The 24,249-nt window shown below is 42.7% G+C and overlaps 1 protein-coding gene across 1 annotated transcript in view; it reads right to left on the bottom strand.

The window, feature by feature from the left end:
- znf438 (zinc finger protein 438) overlaps window positions 1-24,249 on the bottom strand; it is a 90,864-nt gene that overhangs the window by 25,125 nt on the left and 41,490 nt on the right. The gene's annotated exons all lie outside the window — the stretch shown is intronic.

The following is a 24,249-nucleotide window of genomic DNA, read 5'->3' as shown; positions in this document are numbered from 1 at the left end:
TCGAACACAGTCATGGACAACCTAGCGTCTCCAATTCACCTCACTTGCATGTCTTTGGACTGTGGGAGGAAACCGGAGCACCCGGAGGAAACCCACACGGACACGGGGAGAACATGCAAACTCCACACAGAAAGGACCTGGACCGCCCCACCTGGGGATCACACCCAGGACCTTCTTGCTGTGAGGCGATAGTGCTACCCACTTAGCCACCATGCCGCCCTGTTCTGTGTGTAAAAGTTAAAATAAAAACAGCAGTTATGTATAAGTGTGATGTTGTAGGTTGTGTATTTATTCCTTTAGAATATTTGTTTCAGGCCGCTCAGGTGGCGCAGCGGTAAAAAGAAACGCGCTGCAAACAGGGCTGGATTCTGAGAAGCGTGGTATCGAATCCAGCCTTGCTTTACCGGTTCGAAGCTGAGTGGCTATATGAGCAACGATTGGCCGGTTGCTCATGTGGGGGGTGGGACAAAGAACCGGATGTGGGTCTCTCTCTGTCAGAATGCGATTGCGTTCTCTGCCGGCTGATTGGAGGCGCTTACACAGAGATGGGAGAGGGTGCCCTTAGGGTGTGTCTCTCCGCATGCAACGCTAGGTGGCGCCAAACTCGTCAATGTGTGGGTGGCAAAGATGCATCTGGCTGCTGCTCGTGTTTCGGAGGGGATACGGGTTAGCTTCAATCACCTCCGTCAGGGCAGGGTTCGGCATAGACAGAGAGGAAGCACGATGCTAATTGAACAATTGGATGCGCTAAAAGGGGAGAAAAAGTGTTTCACAGTCTGAGCACTGTTATTTAGATAGCTAGTTTAACCATGGTGCATTGAGACACGTATTATTACTGCTTTGTTGTTTGAGAGGAGAAATGATGATATCGGATTGGTATCGGTATCGACAGATACTCAATTTGCGGTATCGGTATCAGACATAAAAAAGTGGTATCGAGCCAGCCCTAGTAATTATTTATAGAATCTTTCATATTCACAATGTTATTTGCAGCATTTTGGAGGCCTACTAGCTAAGTGAGCACACTGGCTAGTTACAATAGATATTAAAATAGATCTTAACACCCCTTTAAAATGATTTTGGGATGTGGGGGTGGAGGATTGGGATTATGAGACTATGAGACCAAGACAAATAATTTTAAAACTTTTTCCACCTGTAATGTGACATACAATCTGTACAATTTAATTTAAAAAACAAGCTGAAATGTTTTAGGGATAATAAAACAAAAACAAACATACCTTTTGGAATTAAGGCTAAAAAGTTAAACCTTGGTCTCATCAGACCACACACATTTTCTGCATGCTTTTGGTAGACTTGATGTACGGTTTGCAAAATGTAGCCGAGCCTGGATGATTTTTTTGCTACCCTACTCTACAGCCAAGATATATAAAGAATACAGGAGAATGTTGTTGCATGTTGTACACAGCCAGTACTTGCAAGAAATTAATACAGTCAGAATAAACTTTCCAGAGAAATGAAACATTTCAAAATCAGGTTTCTTTTAATGGTACAAAAACAAACACTAGGACAAATCTCTTCAAAGCACAAAATCTGCTCCACTAGAACACGTCACCAACAAATACGCATTACATTTTCCAGTCATTCTAGCTCATTCCTGAGACAGATGGAATTAATAAAAAGTTCTTGTCATTCTCACACCTCGGCTCTGTTTAGTTTGAACAAACAAATGCAAGTGTTTAAGGTTAACTCTCTCATCACAGCACACTGACTTTCCTAAAGTTCCTACATTATGCAATTATGGTTCTGATTATAATGAGCACTGATAAGTCAGGACTGACACCAGTAAAGAAACACTAAGAGGATGCAGCACTATTGTATATCTATATACACTGATCAGCCATAACATTAAAACCACCTCCTTGTTTCTACACTCACTGTCCATGTTATGAGCTCCACTTGCCATATAGAAGCACTTTGTAGTTCTACAATTACTGACTGTAGTCCATCTGTTTCTCTACATACTTCTTTGGCCTGCTTTCACCCTGTTTTTTAATGGTCAGGACCCCCACAGAGTAGGTATTATTTAGGTGGTGGACCATTCTCAGCACTGCAGTGACACTGACATGGTGGTGGTGTGTTAGTGTGTGTTAAACTTGTATGAGTGGATCAGACACAGCAGCACTGCTGGAGTTTTTAAATACCATGTCCACTCACTGTCCACTCTGTTAGACACGCCTACCTAGTCGGTCCACCTTGTAGATGTAAAGTCAGAGTCAAAGTCGATTGCTCATCTATTGCTGCTGTTTGAGTTGGTCATCCATGTGGCGCTGTTGGCTGGATATTTTTGGTTGGTGGACTATTCTCAGTCCAGCAGTGACAGTAAGGGGTTTAAAAACGCCATCAGCATTGCTGTGTCTGATCCACTCATACCAGCACAACACACACTAACACACCACCACCATGTCAGTGTCACTGCAGTGCTGAGAATGATCCACCACCCAAATAATACCTGCTCTGTAGTGGTCCTGGGAGAGTCCTGACCATTGAAGAACAGCATGAAGGGGGGCTAACAAAGCATGCAGAGAAACAGATGGACTACAGTCAGTAATTGTAGAACTACAAAGTGCTCCTATGTGGTAAGTGGAGCTGATAAAATGGACAGTGAGTGTAGAAACAAGGAGGTGGTTTTAATGTCATGGCTGATCGGTGTATATCTATTTTATAGATATATAATAGATATATAACCATCAGGTGTATGTCACTAACCAGGCTTTTGAAAAAGACAAGAGGCAAACAAAGCCGATAGGGTTTGGTTAAAATTACATGCAGCTGTGCCCCATCTTAAATTAGCCCTGAGCAGCACCACGTCAGAGGAGGAGAGCGAAATTACACCCTTCAACCTAGACACTGGTATTAAACCTAAATTAGAGAGCCACACTGATGTCATTATTATAAAACATGTGACCCACAGGCCGAGTGTTCTAATGTAAGATACTCATACACAGCATGCTCCTACAAACAACCACCAAATAAACCAGTAACACTTTGTATAAGAGGTGTCTTTATAAAACATAATTTTATTCACATGTTATTAAGATTCACAAATGTCTTGAACAGTTCTCATAATCTGCACAGACATATCATGGCCAAAAGTAGAGATGGATGTTGAGCCATCACACAAGCAAAATACACCAAACCCTTTTTCGCTCATAAACTCACACGTAGCAGCACCTGATTTCTATTTTGTGGTTAAATTCTACATGTCTTCATACTTCTGATTGATTGTTTCATCCACAGGCAGGACTGATAGTAAACAGCTGGTACTGTGAAATAAAAATAAGCTTTAAGCACTATCCTCATGCAATCTGTATTATATTAACTGATCCTGGACAGAAAATGGACAGAAGATCCTATTTTTATTGTAAACTAGTATCGGACTGGTTCTTAGTGGTCCTGGGTAAGCTGTGCAGGATACACCAATCAGCCATAACATTAAAACCACCTCCTTGTTTCTACACACATTGTCAATTTTATCAGCTCCACTACCATATAGAAGCACTTTGTACAATTACTGACTGTAGTCCATCTGTTTCTCTGCATGCTTTCTTAGCCCCCTTTCATGCTGTGCTTCAATGGTCAGGACCCCCAAAGGACCACTACAGAGCAGGTATTATTTGGGTGGTGGGTCATTTTCAGCACTACAGTGACACTGACATGGTGGTGGTGTGTTAGTGTGTGTTGTGCTGGTATGAGTGGATAAGACAGCATTGCTGATTGAGTTTTTAAACACCTGAGTCACTGCTGGACTGAGAATAGTCCATCAACCAAAAATATCCAGCCAACAGCGCCCCGTAGGCAGCATCCTGTGACCACTGATGAAGGTCTAGAAGATGACCAACTCAAACAGCAGCAATAGATGAGCGATCGTCTCTGACTTTACTTCTACAAGGTGAACCAACTAGGTAGGAGTGTCTAATAAGAGTGGTTTGTTTGTTTGTTTATTAGGATTTTAACGTCATGTTTTACACTTTGGTTACATTCATGGCAGGAACGGTAGTTACTCATTACACAAGGTTCATCAGTTCACAAGGTTATATCAAACACAGTCTTGGACAATTTAGTATCTCCAATTCACCTCACTTGCATGTCTTTGGACTGTGGGAGGAAACCGGAGCACCCGGAGGAAACCCACGCAGACACGGGGAGAACATGCAAACTCCACACAGAAAGGACCCGGACCGCCTCACCTGGGGTTTGAACCCAGGACCTTCTTGCTGTGAGGCGACAGTGCTACCCACTAGCCACCATGCTGCCCTAATAGAGTGGACAGTGAGTGGATACGGTATTTAAAAACTCCAGCAGCACTGCTGTGTCTGATCCACTCATACCAGCACAACACACACTAACACACCACCACCATGTCATTGTCACTGCAGTGCCGAGAATGATCCACCACCCCAATAATACCTGCTCTGTAGTGGTCCTGACCATTGAAGAACAGGGTGAAAGCAGGCTAAAAAAGTATGTAGAGAAACAGATGGACTACAGTCAGTAATTGTAGAACTATAAAGTGCTTCTGGTAAGTGGAGCTGATCAAATGGACAGTGTGTGTAGAAACAAGGAGGTGGTTTTAATGTTATGGCTGATCAGTGTATATGGTATTTATCATACTTATACCATAATGCATGTTAGTGGCCTTTCTGGCAATGTATGCCTACATCATCTTTATCTTCTTTCAGCTGCTCCTATTAGGGGTCGCGACAGGGGATCATTCGTCTCCATCTTGCCCAGTCATGAACATCCTCCTCTGTCACACCAATCACCTGCATGTCATCTATTATCACATCCATAAACCTCCTCTTTGGCCTCCTTCTCCTTCCTCATCCTCAGCACCCTTCCCCTGAACTCTCATCCCTTCTCTGCACATGCTCAAACCATCTCATGCTCACACCCTACCAGCACCTGACCTCTAACAATCTTGTCCATCCTCATCCATTCCACTGAAAATTGCAGCATCATCATCTCTGCCCCTTCAGCTCCCTCTCAGTTTTTTGTACAACCACCTTAAATCCATGCAACATAGCAGGCCTTAAAAGAACAATGAAATTATGTAGCTCTATTTTTCTTAAGGGAGGCATGGTGGGTCAGTAGGTAGCACTGTCACCTTACAGCAAGAAGGTCCTGGGTTCGATTACCATGTGGAGCTGTCCGGGTCCTTTCTGTGTGGATACTCTTTACACAAGATTCATCCGTTCAAGTCTTCAATATTAAACACAGTCACGGACAATTTTGTATCTCCAGTTCACCTCACTTGCATGTCTTTGGACTGTGGGTGGAAACCAGAGCTCGTGGAGGAAACCAACACAGACACGGGGAGAACATGCACACAGGAGAAACTCCACACAGAAAGGATCCACCTGGGAATCGAACCCAGGACCTTCTTGCTGTAAGAAGATAGTGGTACCCCCTGAGCCATCGTGCCGCCCCTTAGAAGAGATGTAAAAACACCCTAATTCCCAGTTACTGTGAGGCCACCAGTATAAAAATGAAATAATTCAGATAAAAAGTGGTTCCTACTGGAAAGATGCTCTCGATACAGCTATTTAAATACACAGTTCTGGCCTGTAGGCTGAATAGCACATCAGTTTCACCCTGCACTAATGATCTCTACCTTTGTACAGATACACTGAGCTGGCTTCTCTCTCTCTCGCTTTCTGATATGTCTGGGAGCTCTTTAGACACTGACTGTTGCTGATTCATGTCTGGACAAAAGGGTTTTGCTGTGTCCATTTGCTCTCGGAGTGCTAACAGCATACAGCTTTTGTGTCTACACTCATGTAAGTGTGTTCGTGTGTAGAAGAGAAAAGCAGCTACAGCCAACTACATTCATGCCTAAAGGTTCCTTTTAGCATGGCACGGCCTCTCAAAAAGCTTTAGGATTCATCCACTCACTCGCTCTGCTTCACTTATACAAAGAATTACCACTCCCAGGGTAAAAATCATGTCACTATTGGCAGATTAAATCTGTGTGTTTGGTATACCAGATAGAGACGACAAAAAGAAGTGGGTCTAAAGAGCTGATAGAAAAAGCAAAAAGCTAAAATAATGTTGAAAGTTAAGTATGTTAAACCTTAATGACAGGAAAGTGCTACAGAAGCCCGGTATCACTACTGCTCCTTCACACCGTTTCACATGATTTCAATGTACTTGCCCTAAAAAAATGAAAAACAGCTGAAACAGTAAAAGATTCAGATTTATGTAAGAGGGGAAAATGTACGTATAATTTTTTATATTAACCACCTGTTTATAACTGGCCATATTCAAGTACTGTTATCTCCAGATTTAAGCTTTAAAGGGCCATGTACATTATTTTATTCATGCCCTGAATAAAATGTTCAAACAGTAAAAGAATGGAATCTTTCTCATTAATATTAATTCTTATTTATTTATTAGGATTTTTTTTAATTATTATTTATTTATATTTTTTCCCTTCTTTTTCCCCCCAATTTTTATCCCCCAGTCTAGTCGTGTCCAATTACCCTGAATGCTTCCTCTATACTGATTCGACCCTTCACCGCTGACTGAGGACGCCTCTCAACTGAATTGCGCCCCCTCCGGCACGTACAGTCAGTACAGACTGCATTTTTCATCTGCACGAGTCAAGTTCATACACTTGACGGGCACTGTGTACAGAGGGCCACACCCCATCAGCATTATTCCTCAGCCCTGTGCAGGCGCCATCAGTCAGCCAGCAGGGGCCGCAGTCGCACCAGTTATGAGGACCTATGATCCGACTTTCTTACCCTCTAACCCTGAACAACAGCCAATCGTTGTTCATGCTGCCTCCCAGCCCAGTCGGAAAGACAGAGCTGAGATTCGATACAATGTATTCGAAAACCCAACTCTGGTGAGCTAGCGTACTTTACCGCTGCACCACCTGAGCGACTATTTATTAGGATTTTAACGTCATGTTTAGTTACTCATTACACAAGATTTATCAGTTCACTGTGGGAGGAAATCGGAGCTCCCAGAGGAAACCCACACAGACACGAGGAGAACGTACAAACTCCACACAGAAAGGACCCGGACCACTCCACCTGGGGATCAAACCCAGGACCTTCTTGCTGTGAGGTGACAGTGCTACCCACTAGGGCTGGGCGATATATCGAGATTTTATAAAATATCTATATATTTTCATACGCGATATAAGATAAGACTATATCGCATATATCGATATAGATGTTGCGTTCCAATTAGATCCGACAGTTCGTCTTTCTCTTCTCCCAGTTAGTCTCTGCTCATGTTCACGCCTCTCTCCCTCACTGAACACAACTCACCCCCCCCACCGCCAATTCTTTCTGCCCTCAGAACACATTTCTGTAAGTAAAACTCCCATGATAGCATGGAGACGGTGGAGGAGCTGCTTAGTAAAAAGAATAATAATGGCTCAATTATTTGGAGATGGTTCGGATTCAAAGTGTCAGATGAGCAGCAGAATAATGTATTCTGTAGAGAATGCCGAAAACAAGTCCAGACAAAAGGTTCCAGCTTCGTGCACCTTTGGTCATTCGTTTTTCAATTCAAATCCCAAAGTTGAAAAACAAGAAACGAGTCATTATTCGTTTCAAAAACCAGTATTGGAAAACGGAAATACATACAAGCGCATGCACGCGCTGACATGCATGTATTTACTTCATATTTAAACAGTGTAAATCAAGCACAAGTGTTATAAACAGTATTATAAAACGGATAGTTCCGGTCCTAAAATCTGATTGGCTGAGCCGCGTTCTAAGCAGTTGTAAAATCCCCGATAAATGCACACCTATGACCACCTCACATCATTCCATATTAATACGCCACTGAAAAGAAAAAGTTAATGTTATGTTCGCCTTCATGTTGTGTCATTCCCCGTGCTAAAATCACAGTAACGCACAGTCTCTCGTGGCTTATTGCTTTAATAATAACGTAACGGTGCATCTCCTGTTGTTCTGACTTGTGTTTGTATATGTGATGTGCATGTATAGATATTTGCTATATCTGTAAAAAACATTATGGGGAGTGATTTCTGTACTGGATGTTGTACGTGGTCGTGTTAGTTTATACTGGATGATCGCCTGACGTCCGAGACTCATTTATTTATTTATTTATCTTCTATTATAGTATTTCTTGTTCTTGGCCAATACACAACCAAAAACTAATAAAATTGCATGAACTAACTCTGCAGTAAACAAGGAGAAAACAGCAATTAAACAACAAACAAAGCTGTTAAGGGAACGTTGGGGGGGGGGGAGCGTTGAGGGGGAACGTTGAGGAAACGTTCGTTAGGGAACGTTCAGGGGAAACATTGAGGGAACGTTTGTGTGGAAACGTTCGTGAAGGAACATTGAGGGAACGTTCGTGGGGGAACGTTGGGGGAACGTTCGTGTGGAAACATGGGAACATTCGTGAAAGAACGTTAAGGGAACGTTCGTGAAGGAACGTTGGGGGAACGTTGGTGGAAGAACGTTGGGGGAACGTTCGTGAAGGAACGTTGAGGGAACGTTCGTGGGGGAACGTTGAGGGAACGTTCATGGGGGGAACGTTGAGGGAACGTTCGTGGGGGAACGTTGAGGGAACGTTCGTGGGGGAACGTTGAGGAAACGTTCGTGGGGGAACGTTGGGGGAACGTTCGTGAAGGAACGTTGGGGAAACGTTTGTGGGGGAACGTTGAGGGAACGTTCGGGAGGAACGTTGAGGGAACGTGAGGGGGGAACGTTGAGGGAACGTTTGGGTTTTCAACAATTCACCCAACCATTCCCTTAACAATCCACCCAAATGTTCCCTCAACAATTTACCCAAATGTTCCCTCAACAATTCACCCAACCATTCCCTTAACAATCCACCCAAATGTTCCCTCAACAATTCACCCAAATTTTCCCTCAACAACTCACCCAAACGTTCCCTTAACAATCCACCCAAACGTTCCCTCAACAATTCACCCAACCATTCCCAACAATCTAGCCAATCTAGGGGAACGTTCGGGGGAAACATTGGAGGAACGTTCGTGGGGAAACGTTGGGGGAACGTTCGTGAAGGAACGTTGAGGGAACGTTCGTGGGGGAACGTTCGTGAAGGAACGTTGGGGGAATGTTCGTGGGGAAACGTTGGGGGAACGTTCATGGGGAAACGTTGGGGGAACGTTCGTGAAGGAACGTTGAGGGAACGTTCGTGGGGGAACGTTGGGGGAACGTTCGTGAAGGAACGTTGGGGGAACGTTCGTGAAGGAACGTTGGGGGAACGTTCATGGGGAAACGTTGGGGGAACGTTCGTGGGGGAACGTTCGTGGGGAAACATTGAGGGAACGTTCGTGGGGAAACATTGAGGGAACGTTCGTGAAGGAACGTTGGGGAAACGTTCATGGGGAAACGTTGGGGAAACGTTCGTGAAGGAACGTTGGGGGAACGTTCATGGGGAAACGTTGGGGGAACGTTCGTGAAGGAACGTTGAGGGAACGTTCGTGGGGGAACGTTCATGGGGAAACGTTGGGGGAACGTTCGTGGGGGAACGTTGGGGGAACGTTCGTGAAGGAACGTTAAGGGAACGTTCAAGGGGAAACGTTGGGGAAACGTTCGTGGGGGAACGTTCGTGAAGGAACGTTGGGGGAATGTTCGTGGGGAAACGTTGGGGGAACGTTCATGGGGAAACGTTGGGGGAACGTTCGTGAAGGAACGTTGGGGAAACGTTCGTGGGAAAACATTGAGGGAACGTTCGTGAAGGAACGTTGGGGGAACGTTCGTGGGGAAACGTTGGGGGAACGTTCGTGGGGAAACGTTGGGGGAACGTTCGTGGGGGAACGTTCGTGGGGAAACATTGAGGGAACGTTCATGGGGAAACATTGAGGGAACGTTCGTGAAGGAACGTTGGGGAAACGTTCATGGGGAAACGTTGGGGAAACGTTCGTGAAGGAACGTTGGGGGAACGTTCATGGGGAAACGTTGGGGGAACGTTCGTGAAGGAACGTTGAGGGAACGTTCGTGGGGGAACGTTCATGGGGAAACGTTGGGGGAACGTTCGTGGGGGAACGTTGGGGGAACGTTCGTGAAGGAACGTTAAGGGAACGTTCAAGGGGAAACGTTGGGGAAACGTTCGTGAAGGAACGTTGGGGGAACGTTCATGGGGAAACGTTGGGGGAACGTTCGTGAAGGAACGTTGGGGAAACGTTCATGGGGAAACGTTGGGGAAACGTTCGTGAAGGAACGTTGGGGGAACGTTCATGGGGAAACGTTGGGGGAACGTTCGTGAAGGAACGTTGGGGGAACGTTCATGGGGAAAAGTTGGGGGAACGTTCGTGAAGGAACATTGGGGGAACGTTCGTGGGGAAACGTTGTGGGAACGTTCGTGGGGAAACGTTGGGGGAATGTTCGTGGGAAAACGTTGGGGAAACGTTCGTGGGGAAACGGGGTAACGTTCGTGGGGGAACGTTGGGGGAACGTTCGTGAAGGAACGTTGAGGGAACGTTCGTGAAGGAACGTTGAGGGAACGTTCGTGAAGAAACGTTGGGGGAACGTTCGTGGGGGAACGTTGGGGGAACGTTCGTGAAGGAACGTTGGGGGAACGTTCATGGGGAAACGTTGGGGGAACGTTCATGGGGAAACGTTGGGGGAACGTTCGTGAAGGAACGTTGGGGGAACGTTCATGGGGAAACGTTGGGGGAACGTTCGTGAAGGAACGTTGAGGGAACGTTCGTGGGGGAACGTTCATGGGGAAACGTTGGGGGAACGTTCGTGGGGGAACGTTGGGGGAACGTTCGTGAAGGAACGTTAAGGGAACGTTCAAGGGGAAACGTTGGGGAAACGTTCGTGAAGGAACGTTGGGGGAACGTTCATGGGGAAACGTTGGGGGAACGTTCGTGAAGGAACGTTGGGGAAACGTTCATGGGGAAACGTTGGGGAAACGTTCGTGAAGGAACGTTGGGGGAACGTTCGTGAAGGAACGTTGAGGGAACGTTCGTGGGGGAACGTTGGGGGAACGTTCATGGGAAAACGTTGGGGGAACGTTTGTGAAGGAACGTTGGGGAAACGTTCGTGGGGGAACGTTCGTGGGGAAACATTGAGGGAACGTTCGTGAAGAAACGTTGGGGGAACGTTCGTGGGGGAACATTCGTGAAAGAACATTGAGGGAACGTTCATGAAGGAACGTTGGGGGAATGTTCGTGAAGGAACGTTGGGGAAACGTTCGTGGGGGAACGTTGAGGGAACGTTCGGGAGGAACGTTGAAGGAACGTGAGGGGGGGAACGTTGAGGGAACGTTTGGGTTTTCAACAATTCACCCAACCATTCCCTTAACAATCCACCCAAACGTTCCCTTAACAATTCACCCAAATGTTCCCTCAACAATTCACCCAAATTTTCCCTCAACAATTCACCCAAACGTTCCCTTAACAATCCACCCAAACGTTCCCTCAACAATTCACCCAACCATTCCCAACAATCTAGCCAATCTAGGGGAACGTTCGGAGGGAACATTGGAGGAACGTTCGTGGGGAAACGTTGGGGAAACGTTCGTGAAGGAACGTTGAGGGAACGTTCGTGGGGGAACGTTGGGGGAACGTTCGTGAAGGAACGTTAAGGGAACGTTCGTGGGGAAACGTTGGGGAAACGTTCGTGGGGAAACGGGGTAACGTTCGTGGGGGAACGTTGGGGGAACGTTCGTGAAGGAACGTTGAGGGAACGTTCGTGAAGGAACGTTGAGGGAACGTTCGTGAAGAAACGTTGGGGGAACGTTCGTGGGGGAACGTTGGGGGAACGTTCGTGAAGGAACGTTGAGGGAACGTTCGTGGGGGAACGTTGAGGGAACGTTGAGGGAACGTTCGTGGGGAACGTTGAGGGAACGTTGAGGGAATGTTCGTGGGGAACGTTGAGGGAACGTTCGTGAAGAAACGTTGGGGGAACGTTCGTGCGGAAACGTTGGGGGAACTTTCGTGCGGAAACGTTGGGGGAACGTTCGTGCGGAAACGTTGGGGGAACGTTTGGGGAACGTTTGTGAAGAAACATTGGGGGAACGTTCATGAAGGACCGTTGAGGGAACGTTCGGGGGGGAATGTTGGGGGAACGTTCGTGAAGGAACGTTGGGGGAACATTCGTGGGGGAACATTGGGGGAACGTTCGTGGGGGAACGTTCGTGGGGGAACGTTCGTGAAGAACCGTTGGGGGAACGTTCGTGAAGGAACGTTGAGGGAACGTTCGGGGGGGAACGTTTGTGGGGAAACGTTGGGGGAACGTTCGTGAAGAAACGTTCGGGGAACGTTCGTGAAGAAACGTTCGAGGATTGTTCGTGAAGAAACGTTCGGGGAACGTTCGGGGGGAACGTTGAAGGAACGTGAGGGGGGAACATGAGGGAAGAACGTTGAGGGAACGTTTGGGTTTTCAACAATTCACCCAACCATTCCCTTAACAATTCACCCAAATGTTCCCTCAACAATTCACCCAAATGTTCCCTCAACAATTCACCCAAACGTTCCCTCAACAATTCACCCAAACGTTCCCTCAACAAATCACCCAACCATTCCCAACAATCTAGCCAAAAATTCCCTCAACTGTTGAAAAAACTTTTACATTACACGACAGGAGATACCTTAGAAACAACTTTCTTTTTCTTAGAATAGCTCTTTTTTTTTTTTTTTTTAAGTAAAAATAATTCTTGTGTGAAGCTTCACCAGCATGAATTTTAATAAAAGTGCCTGTAAAAAAATTGGAACATGTAGCTTTGTCGCAGAAGTGTCTTTTTGTTATTACCTTATGGGATAAAAAAATATCGAGATATATATCGTATATCGCCGTTCAGCGAAAAAATATCGAGATATTATTTTTGATCCATATCGCCCAGCCCTACTACCCACTGAGCCACCGTGCCACCTTTAATATTAATTCTAGAAGCGTAAAAACAAGCAAACATGCAAACAAAATTCTGGGAATATAAAAAAAGTTCACAGCCCCATACAAGTCATATATAATGTAAAGCTCAGAAAAATTACATCGGCTGTGATATGTTATTAGATCTGGTGCTTCCAGCCAACATTCTGTAAATGTATTTTTTTTTACTGTATTTTTATTTATTTATACAGTAGACCCTTGACTAGACCCTTGATTTTGTTGATTCCAAAGGGCTGTTCTTAAGTCAGTGTTAAATGTATTGTAAGTTAAACCTATTTTTCCCATAAGAAATAATGTAAATAGAATTAATCCGTGCCAGACCTCCCAAACCACACCCAAATGTCTTTCAAACCTTTCTAATGTCTTAAATGGTCTTTTTTTGTTGTAAATACAACTATATTTACCCTTTAATCTTAAATAATAGAATATACATTCCTGTAATAAACAACAATACACAGTAGTACTCTACATAAAACACACACATCCCATTTCAGTACAGTACGTGTGCTTTACTATACACCATAGTACATTTCCTTCTTTTATATATAAAATGTATCTACCAGAAACAACAATAACTCTCATATTTCTCTATTATTTCATTCATTTTAATAGTGTTGTATTTTGTAGGTGTAATTGCATGAAAGAAAGAATACTTTACTGAGCCGAATTCCTTCTTCTCTCTCAAACTCAAACTTAAACTCACTCACTGTCCCCTCTGTCTGATACAGTGACAGCTACTGGCAGGAGTAATTATACAACACAACAAATAATAATAGATTTTTTCATTTTCTCAGCACTACGCTTTCTCTGCACATTCTTTTGGGACATTTTAATATTGAATTTTACAAAATATAAAGTAAACACCGAGAAAAAAAACACTGTCTACTGTCCGAATGTTCGCGCACTGTGTATATATATATATGTATATATATACATATATATATATATATATATATATATATATATATATATATATATATATAGGGAGAGGGAGAGAGAGAGAGAGAGAGAGAGAGAGATGGTTGGAGTGAACTTGTTCGTGAAGTCACATGTTTCACGAATTTCGGTTCGTAATCCGAAATTTGTTCATACGTCAAGTTGAAAAAGATCGCTCGTAATCCAAAATGTTCAATGGTAAACGGTTCGTAACTTAAGGGTCTACTGTATATAGATAAAAATACAGTAAAATCATGTGACAATGCTAAAAAAAAAATGCCATGACAGTAAGAATAAAAGTGACTGCTTATGAAAAATTGTGGAATTTGATAATTATTAATATAAAATCAATTTAAATTATTAATATTTACATTTACATTTTCGGGATTTAGCAGATGCTTTTATCCAAAGCGACTTACAGTTGTGACAGTATATTGTCTAAGCCAGTGGTTCTCAAACTTTTTAGACCAAGTACCACCCATTATCAAACCAAAACTTCCAAGTACCACCTATGTTTCTCATCTCAGAACCACATATGGCACACATTAATTAGGTGTGTGTGTATATATATTAGTGATGGGAATTATGGCTTCTTGAAGGGAGTCGGATCTTTTGGCTCGGTTCCTTTTAAAGAGCCGTTCAAAAAAATGGCTCTTCGTTCTTCGGGAGGCGCTACTGGGTAAACTATAAGACACCCCCGATATTAATATCAAATTTTGCTACCTTGCCTTAAATGTATTCCTAATTCAAACAACACTTACATGAGAAAAAAAGATTTATTTTAAGAGGAATAAAACTACAGAGAAGAGACAGACTGTGGTTACATTGCATTAAGTTTCAGAACAATCCTCTCTTGTATTTAACACAATTAAACAAGTTTATAGTTTATTTCTCAATTATTTGTCATTATACTACTAGCTCTGTGTGTGTGTGTGTCTCGCTTGCTCTCCGCGATACTGAAAGTGATTTCGGATTTGAATTTCGACAATAAACAGCTCTTATTACGAGTTATGATTAATTCCCTCTACTGATGCGAAGCAGAATGGGTGGATTACAGCCGATAAGAACTGCTCAGAAATAAAAGACTCGGTTCCTTTCGTTCATTTCAAAGATCCGTTCAATAGAATCGGATCGTTCGCGAACGACTCATCACTAGTATATATGCAGTTACCACTGACCATTTCAGTGAGTGCGCCTGTTTAGCGGAGTAGCCTTGTGATGTCAGGAACGAGATCAGTGAGCTTCAAATGCAGATCTGCTCTGATAAAAGTGAGAGAGCTACTGATAACTTTACTGATAACGTTTCGGAAATTCCGAGATGGAAACCGCGAACGTGAAGTATAGACGTAATGAAGTACGGTGGCTGCGTAGCCCAGAATATTTTTAAAAACACATTAGTTTTAATACAATTTGTTTTCATTAAACTGATTTTATTAAAACAGAATTATAAGAACTTTGAAACAGATTTTATTAGTAATTTACACAATTTGTTTCATATGATTTTTTTTTATTCATAATTATTAAATTATTAATTTTTTCGGTGCATGTAATTACTTTTCCGAGATTATCTGGCGTACCACCTCGTGCTGCTTCACGTACCACCAGTGGTACGCGTATCACAGTTTGAGAACCACTGGTCTAAGCAATTGAGGGTTAAGGGCCCTGCTCAAAGGCCCAACAGTGACAACCTGGCAGTGGTGGGACTTAAACCAGAAATCTTTTGATTACTAGTCCAGAAGCTTAACCACTTGGCTACAACTGCCCTAATATAGAAAATATGTAACACTACTGTCTAATAGATAGCAACCACACATTTTAAATAATTCCCTAATATGACCAAATGTAAAAGCAGTAAAAAGTCAGCATTGTCTGAACTATTTACTGTGTTTTTATTGTTGCTGGGAAATAAAAATTATGAAATATTATGAAGCCCACCAGCAGATTAATTTGAATGAATAAGATTTACACAAATCATCCATACACATAAATTAAACTGCTGATTTAACCAACCAGCTCACCCAAGTCAACCGAGTCTTATTTGTCTATATAAGACCTGAAGAGACATTATACAGTAAACTGTCCAGGGGCTTTATTAATCAGTGATGGTAAAAACCAGCTGAAAGTATGAGTGGTCGAGTGGTATAACTTTTATTTACCTCTCCTAAGGTAACATGAAATAGCAGAACAGGCCTCCAAGTAAAGAAAAAAACCCTGCAGAAGAGCCAAGAAGAACCAGAGCAGTTAGTAACTGGTTTAAACCAGGCCAAGACTAACTGGCAAGAAAATCACGACTGATTCAGCCAAGAGGGTGAATAAAGACAGAAGATGACAGCAAGAGAGGGATGGGTGGGAAAAGAACAGAGTAATGAGAAGAGCGTTCTTTGAATTGATCCCACTGAGACCCTGAAGGTTTTAATGCAAGAATTTTGATTAAGACCCTAAGCAAATTACAATGTGATGAAAGAGCAGAGTGAAAGAGAGCAATGCAAGAGAGAAATAAATATGCATTCTGGTTACAGAAAATAATGATTTTTTTTATTCTAAAAAATATCAAATGCCTCCAAGGCTTGAAAAAGTTTCTTGGGAGACCTTTGTGGTGTTATTAAAAAGCATTAAAGATTACAAGAGTGTCTGATGAGTACTCATAACAGAAGTCACCCAGTATTCTAAAAAGAGCCACCAGTGTGTGTGAAGTCAAGAATGCATTTCCACGTTACCTACGTGATTACGGTTTGTTTCATTATACTGGATAACATGAACATACATTTAGATACATATACAGCAGAAAAATGCAAATTAATTGATTAAAATTTATGCTGGATGGTGCATTGGTGCTACTGGCCAGTAGGATGTATACACATGTCTGAGGAGGCACTGTGATGGACTGTGATTCATCCTGTTCAGAGTCACGACATGTCCGGTTTCACTGGGAACCACTGGTCATAAGGCAGGAAAACCAAGGACAGGGCTTTGACCATTCCCCCCTCAGACACAGTCAATCATGTCTGTGTACCATCCAGCTGGCCAGTAGCATAGCTGAGGTTTCAATCTGGATTCGTCATTATACTGGATGCTGTGAACATACGTACATTTAGATAAATATACAGCAATAAAATGCTAATTGATTTTTAATTAATAATAAAGCTGGATGGTGCAGTGGTTTATCACATTAGCTCACTGCCGCTGATCTGGGTTTGAATCTCAGTGGTGCTCTTGGCCAGCGGGATGTATACACAGACATGATTAGCTATGTCTAAAGAGGGAGGTGGGGGTGGACGAGGCACTGTGATGGACTGTGATTCATCCAGGTCAGTCATGACCACTGGGAACCACTGGTCATGAGGCAGGAATACCCAAGACAGGGCACCAATCAATCACATGGTTTTGAGCATTTCCCCCCTCAGACACAGCCAGCCATGACTGTGTAGCGCCCAGCTGGCCGATAGCACAACTGAGGTTTGAACCTGGATTCCTCGTTATACTGGATGCTTTTATTACACTAGCTCACTGTAGTTGATATCTGGGTTTGAATCTCAGTGGTGCTACTGGCCAGCGGGATGTATACACGGACATGATTGGCTATGTCTAAAGAGGGGGGTGGGGGTGGCCGAGGCACTGTGATGGACTGTGATTCATCCTGGTCAGTCATGACCACTGGAAAGCACTAGTCATAAGGCAGGAAGACCAGGGACAGGGTGCTAATTTATCAAAGGGTCTTGACCTTTCCCCCCAGTCATGTCTGTGTAGCACCTGGCTGGCTGATAGCACAGCTGAGGTTTGAACCTGGATCCATAATTATAGTGGATGCCATGAACATGAATTTAGATAGACTAACAGCAACTAAATGCCAATTTAAATAATTCAAAACAAAGCTGGGTGGTGCAGGGGTTTATTGCACTAGCTTCTGGGTTTGAATCTTAGTGGTGCTCCTGGCCAGCAGGATGTATACACAGACATGATTAGCTATGTCTGAGGAGGGGGGTGGGGGTGGCTGAGGCCCTGTGATGAACTACGATGCATCCTGGTCACGACATGTCCTGGTCATGAGGCAGGTAAAGCCAGGACAGGGTGCCAATCCATCGCAGGGCTTCGATAGTCCCCCCCCTACCCCCCATCCTGGCTGGTCGATAGCACAGCTGTGGTTTGAACCTGGATCTGGAGCGTTTGGCTGAAACATCTGAACTACATAATTAAAAGAAGCATCCACATACCTTTGTCCATCTTGCAAAAGCACAAACATGCCTTTACTAAACTGATAAAAAACCCTTACTTACAATCTTTTTACCCCTCAAATTCTGCTGCACCATTAAATAACTGAATCACATCCTAAAATGCCAAGCTAACTGGTTCTCTTTACTCAGCAGAGAGCGAGGGCACTTTCTCACTACGCTCAGGCTTTCTGCTGCACACCTGTGATTGATCATCTAAAGCGGACACGAGTAATTAAACAAGCTCATAAATTATCCAATAACTGTGATTAAAATACACACCCCTCAACACACCCCTTTTCCTGTCTTTTTCTGCTGACCAATCACTTATGTAGACAAGGAGTTAAGTAAACTCACATGACCATTTAAGTACTCGATCCTTCTCGTATTTATTTCTCCAATTTCACTTATCTGCAGCGTAACATAGTGCTGCAAAGAACTGTATCTACTGTTTGTGATTAGCAACATATGACTTTCTATGTCTACTGCCTATTCTCTAGCTCAGGAAAAAGTAAATGACCTAGGACTGAAGTTGGGGGAGGAAATATTGATATGATCATACTGTACATTGGCTTCATAATCTCATCATCATGAGTAATGTCAGGTGACTCAATTTTTTTTAATATTTCAAATTTTAATAATTTAAAAATAATAATAAATTTTTTTTCTAATGATGTGGCTCCACTGATTTGTTGTCACTTGCAGCAAATCTCAAAATATTGTATTAAATAACATGCACTTGCCGCTCAGGTGGCGCAGCGGTAAAAACACACTCTAGCACACCAGAGCTGGGATCTCAAATACATCGTATCGAATCTCAGCTCTGCCATCCGGCTGGGCTGAGCGGCCACATGAACAATGATTTCCTGTTGTTCATATAGGGGTGAGGTATTAAGCCGGATAGGGACTCCTCGTAACTGATGCACTAAGTACTCTGCTGGCTGATTGATGGCGGCCTGCACAGAGGCGGGGGAAAGAGTGCGGACCAGGGTGTGTCTCTCTGTACACAAGGCTGATTCGAATATATGCACTCGCCTAGTGTGGGTGACAAAATGCATACGGCTGCTGCCCACGTGTCGAAGGGGGCATGGGTTAGCTTCGTTCTCTTCATTCTCGAGAAAAAGGGGAGAAAATGCATAAACAAAATATATTAACATGCACTTGTTAAAGGTGGGCAAAATGAGCATCAATATCTTTTACATATACTTTATAATTAATTGAATTAACAATTTAAAAAACAATTTAAAATTCAAGTTTTGTTGGTTTTATTAGGATTTTCATGTCATGTTTTACATTTTTAACAAACACAGTCACAAGCAATTTCATATCTCCAATTACTCACTTGCATGTCTTTGGACTGTGGGAGGAAACCAAAGCTCCCAGAGAAAACCCACACAGACATGGGGAGAACATGCAAACTCCACACAGAAAGGACCCGCACCACTCAACCTGGGAATCAAACCCAGGACCTTCTTGCTGTGAGGAAACTGTGCTACCCACCAAGCCACCTTATAATTTACATAGCTTTGTGCACTTTCTAAGATGTATTTTGAGGAAAACCAGAAGAAATCACAATTATTTACACCAAAAATGAACTCCCAGATATTCATGACTTCCGGTTCCAATAAAAGTACAATAAATTAAGACAAACTAAATTTTCTGATTTGATCTTCACCTCTGAATCACTGGGTGTAGTGCAATTAACACGTCCTGGACAGGACACCAGTCCATCACAGGGCTTTAGCCAATCCCTCACAAACTGTTAAACATGTCTATGTAAAAACCAGACTGTCCGATAGCACCACTGAGGATGGAAACCCTGGATTCCAGTGTTATTGGGCTAGTGAAATTTACCTCTGTGCTGTAATTTTGTTATTGTATGTATTTTCAGACTGCAGACCACTTTTATTGCACAGTTCATATTTATTGGTGCAATTAAACATAAAGCCAATATTAAAACATAAACTATACATGCCATACTTTGTGCACATCTCCATTCAGTTTTTCTAAACAAATAAACAGTTCCCGGGGCATTAAAACGTGCAGGACTTTTGTTTTCTCTAGTGTTTGGTAACCCACATATTTTACATTTACATTACATTTACATTTTCAGCATTTAGCAGACACTTTTATCCAAAGCAACTTACAGTACTGTGACTGTATACTGTCTAAGCAATTGAGGCTCAAGGGCCCAGCAGTGGCAACCTGGCAGTGGTAGGGCTATCACTGTTGAGCCCTTGAGCAAGGCCCTTAACCCAGTCTGCTCCAAGGGCACTGTACAATGGCTGACCCTGCTCTCTGACCCCAGCTTCCAAACAAGCTGGGATATGCGGAAAAAGAATTTTATTGTACTGTACAACTGTATATGTGACAATGGCATTTGCTTCTTTGTATCAGATCAGTATGCAGGATAAAGAAATAGGCAGCAAGGAGACGACCATATCAGTCATTCTATTTCTCCTCTGTTATAGCCCATGATCACCGGTTTCCTGTGTGTGGCTTGTTCTGTGGTGAGTTTAACACATGCAAAAAAACAAAAAATAACATAAGTTAACAAAAGTGTTTCAATTCAATATTTTTTTTTATTTTAAATTCAATAATTTAATTCAGAACAGTGTTTACAGAGCACACTGCTTTAAAGTACCAAGGACTAGCACTGAAAATAGCAACAGAGCAGAATGCTCTACTTCTCTCTTTCATGGCTTTTTTTAGATGTGGGAGGTGGAAGGATATCCGTCGGGTGGCGGCCGCTTCCGGCATAAGGCGGATTTTGGTCATGGGTTTGTGTCACTGAGCTTGGATGCAGGTAGCTTAAGGTTTGATTTATTCAGGTTTGTCTGCAGAGAACATTATTCTGATGGGAAAAAGCCAACTACTGGATTTAAATTGTTTAATTGATTAGAGGTGCAAATTTTAATACAACATAAAAAGCAGAGAAATGGTTAACATTTGAGCAGTAAACAAAAATAAATAAATAAATAAAACATTTTAAAAATATTAGTTAATATGGCATGATCAGCACTGTCTAACTGTTAAACTGGCCCATGGGGAAAATATTCCAAATAAAACCCACATCATGTATCCACACATTCCAGGTAAACTACAGTCCCTACATGCACTGTGTACCAGCAGCTGAATCATGAAACAGCAATGTCTGTGTATTCAAGCTGTTCCAGATGATATATTTTAAGATAATCAGCAGCATTTCACCTGTATACTGTGACATGATGCAAAATATCAACAGCATTTTAGCAAACAAATGACGTTACAAACAGATCTACATGTGCAGACATTATTTTAAATATTATAAATGCATTTTCTCTTCCAGTTAGAATGGCATAGCGCTATGCAAATATGCACATTAAGGGTAGGACCTAAATTAACCGTCAGCTGTTAGAAACACCGAAATAGGGCGCTTGGGTGGCGCAGTGGTCTAATGCTCTAGCACGCTGCTGCTGAGAGCTCGAGCTTTCAAGTCTGAATCTTAGCTGTGCTTTCAAACGCATGGTTAAAGATTTTACTCATAGTCTTAGGAATTGCTTTAGACTGTCATTGCTGTAAGTATTTAGGACATTTAGTTAGTATATGATTGAATGCTTTCATTTGTCATATATACATATACATACGTACCATACAATTAAATAAGTTACCTGTGTATCCTAGCTTGTTTGAAAGCTGGGGTCAGAGCGCAGGGGCAGCCATTGTACGGCACCCTTAAAACAAAGAGGTTTAAAGACCTTGCTGAAGGGTCCAACAGTGGCTGGCAGAGAATTCAAACCCAAAACCTTCAAGTTAGTAACACACAGCTCTAGCCACTATTCTACAACTCTCCCTAGGTGCAATTTAGCTCATTCTAATCCAATCAAATGCCTTAATTTGCCTGGATAGCATATTTATTATCAATGTATCCTTTATATGCATGTTTGTATATTATTATATTCAACATCACACATATGAACCACTAAGAGTCAAAAAAGGTGGTTGGCTGCAATGTGACATTTCAGGACATCCCTACTACATACTGTTGGTTTCTTACTTAGCGGAAAACCATAAAAAATTTCTACATATGCCATTTGTTTGTAAAAAAGAATGATGCTGATGCCCAGTTACAATCAGTCTGTGGGTTTATAAATATGAAACGTCACTGGAAACCATAACCTGCAGTTGGCTTGAAGTAAAAAAAAAGTTGCTAAACTTTTTGAATCAGAGTCCAGGGTGGTAGATTTGAAATTAAGCAGATAAAAATGTACCTGTATTATGGGTGGGGTCTGATAATAAAAAAAAAAAATCTAAATACCAGTACAACAGTGACAGTGAAGCACAGCATTTTTGCATAAATGTGGGATAATAAATGAACCTAACATTATGTATGATTTAATAAACTAAACCAGAACCAGAACTTGACAACATTACCATACTGTCATCAGATAGATTGTTCCACTGAGCTGATCTGTTTATCATGCAGGGCTTGTTTGCTGGGCACTGATATTTGGCCCCAGCACAGCATGGGGGCAGCACCGTCTTGGCTCAGTCAGCTATCTGAGAGGAGGCTTAAGGGCCTGGAAATGATTAGTGCTCACAGAGCAATTAGTCAGTGCATCACTATCCTAAATTTAGAGGGCTGTTTCTGGGTCGGGTCCAAACAATATCAGGTCTGTTTGTTCCGTTCGGTCCTGGGTTTCCCCTTCCGAACACTCGGAGCATGTAGGTTAAAGTGAGCAGAGGGATATGGGGCTGGGAAAAGAGAGTGAAGCGTGAATGTCAATCTTATGAAAAAGCAGCATCTTACAATGAAGCATCTACTTGAAATGTTGCTGATGAATCGATTCCATGACGTCACCAGCTATTTTAACCGGTGAAAATGATTACTTCCTTTTCTAACTCATGTAATTAAAGGTGATGCCATATGAGCCGATAAACATCTCAGCTGTACAACCCCTTTAGTCGTTCCCAAAGACTAAACAACTTCCTGAATCAAGTTCCAATGATTTAGTGCCTAAACATGAAGTTTCTGGTTAACAAGAACCCCTAGGTATAACTAGCGCTATCTGGCTTGTCATGATCAGGTTTGATTCAACCTCAAAAAAGATCCAAGGATAACATCTGTTATCTGGCAGTTGTAGCCTAGTGGGTAAGGTACTGGACTGGTAATCGAAAGGTCGCTGGTTCAAGCCCCACCACTGCCAGGTTGCCACTGTTGGGCGCTTTAGCAAGGCCCTTAACCAGTAATTACTTAAACACTATACTATCACAGTACTGTAAGTCACTTTGAATAAAGTCGCTAAATCCCAAAAATGTATCAATGTATTAATTTATATGTATACATACACTGATCAGCCATAACATTAAAACCACCTCCTTGTTTCTACACTCACTGTCCATTTGTTCAGCTCCACTTACCATATACAAGCACTTTGTAGTTCTACAATTACTGACTGTAGTCCATCTGTTTTTCTACATACTTCTTTGGCCTGCTTTCACTCTGTTCTTCAATGGTCAGGCCACAGAGTAGGTGTTATTTGGGTGGTGGATCATTCTCAGCACTGCAGTGACACTGGCATGGTGGTGGTGTGTTAGTGTTTGTTGTGCTGGTATGAGTGGATCAGACACAGCAGCGCTGCTGGAGTTTTTAAATACCGTGTCCACTCACTGTCCACTCTGTTAGACACACCAACACCTAGTTGGTCCACCTTGTAGAGAAATGATCGTTCATCTATTGCTGCTGTTTGAGTTGGTCATCTTCTAGACCTTCATCAGTGGTCACAGGACGCTGCCCACGAGGTGCTGTTGGCTGGATATTTTTGGTTGGTGGACTACTTTCAGTCCAGCAGTGACAGTAAGGTGTTTAAAAACTCCAGCAGCGCTGCTGTGTCTGATCCACTCATACCAGCACAACACACACTAACACACCACCACCATGTCAGTGTCACTACATGCTGAGAATGACCCACCACCTAAATAATAATACTTGTCCTGACCATTGAAGAACAGCATACAAGAGGGGTAACAAAGCATGCAGAGAAACAGATGGACTACAGTCAGTAATTGTAGAACTACAAAGTGCTTCTGTATGGTAAGTGGAGCTGATAAAATGGACAGTGAGTGTAGAAACAAGGAGGTGGTTTTAATGTTATAGCTGATCGGTGTATATGGTATGTACATATCTGGTATGTATAAAAGAAACCATGACCACCATTGCCAGGGTTAAGAGAAGGGGTGAGTAAAACACATTT

Source organism: Trichomycterus rosablanca, chromosome 10 (genome assembly GCF_030014385.1).
Source record: "Trichomycterus rosablanca isolate fTriRos1 chromosome 10, fTriRos1.hap1, whole genome shotgun sequence".
In the NCBI taxonomy this organism is placed as follows: domain Eukaryota; kingdom Metazoa; phylum Chordata; class Actinopteri; order Siluriformes; family Trichomycteridae; genus Trichomycterus; species Trichomycterus rosablanca.
The sequence above is the reverse complement of the archived record's forward strand: the minus strand, read 5'-3'. Positions and strand labels throughout refer to the sequence as shown.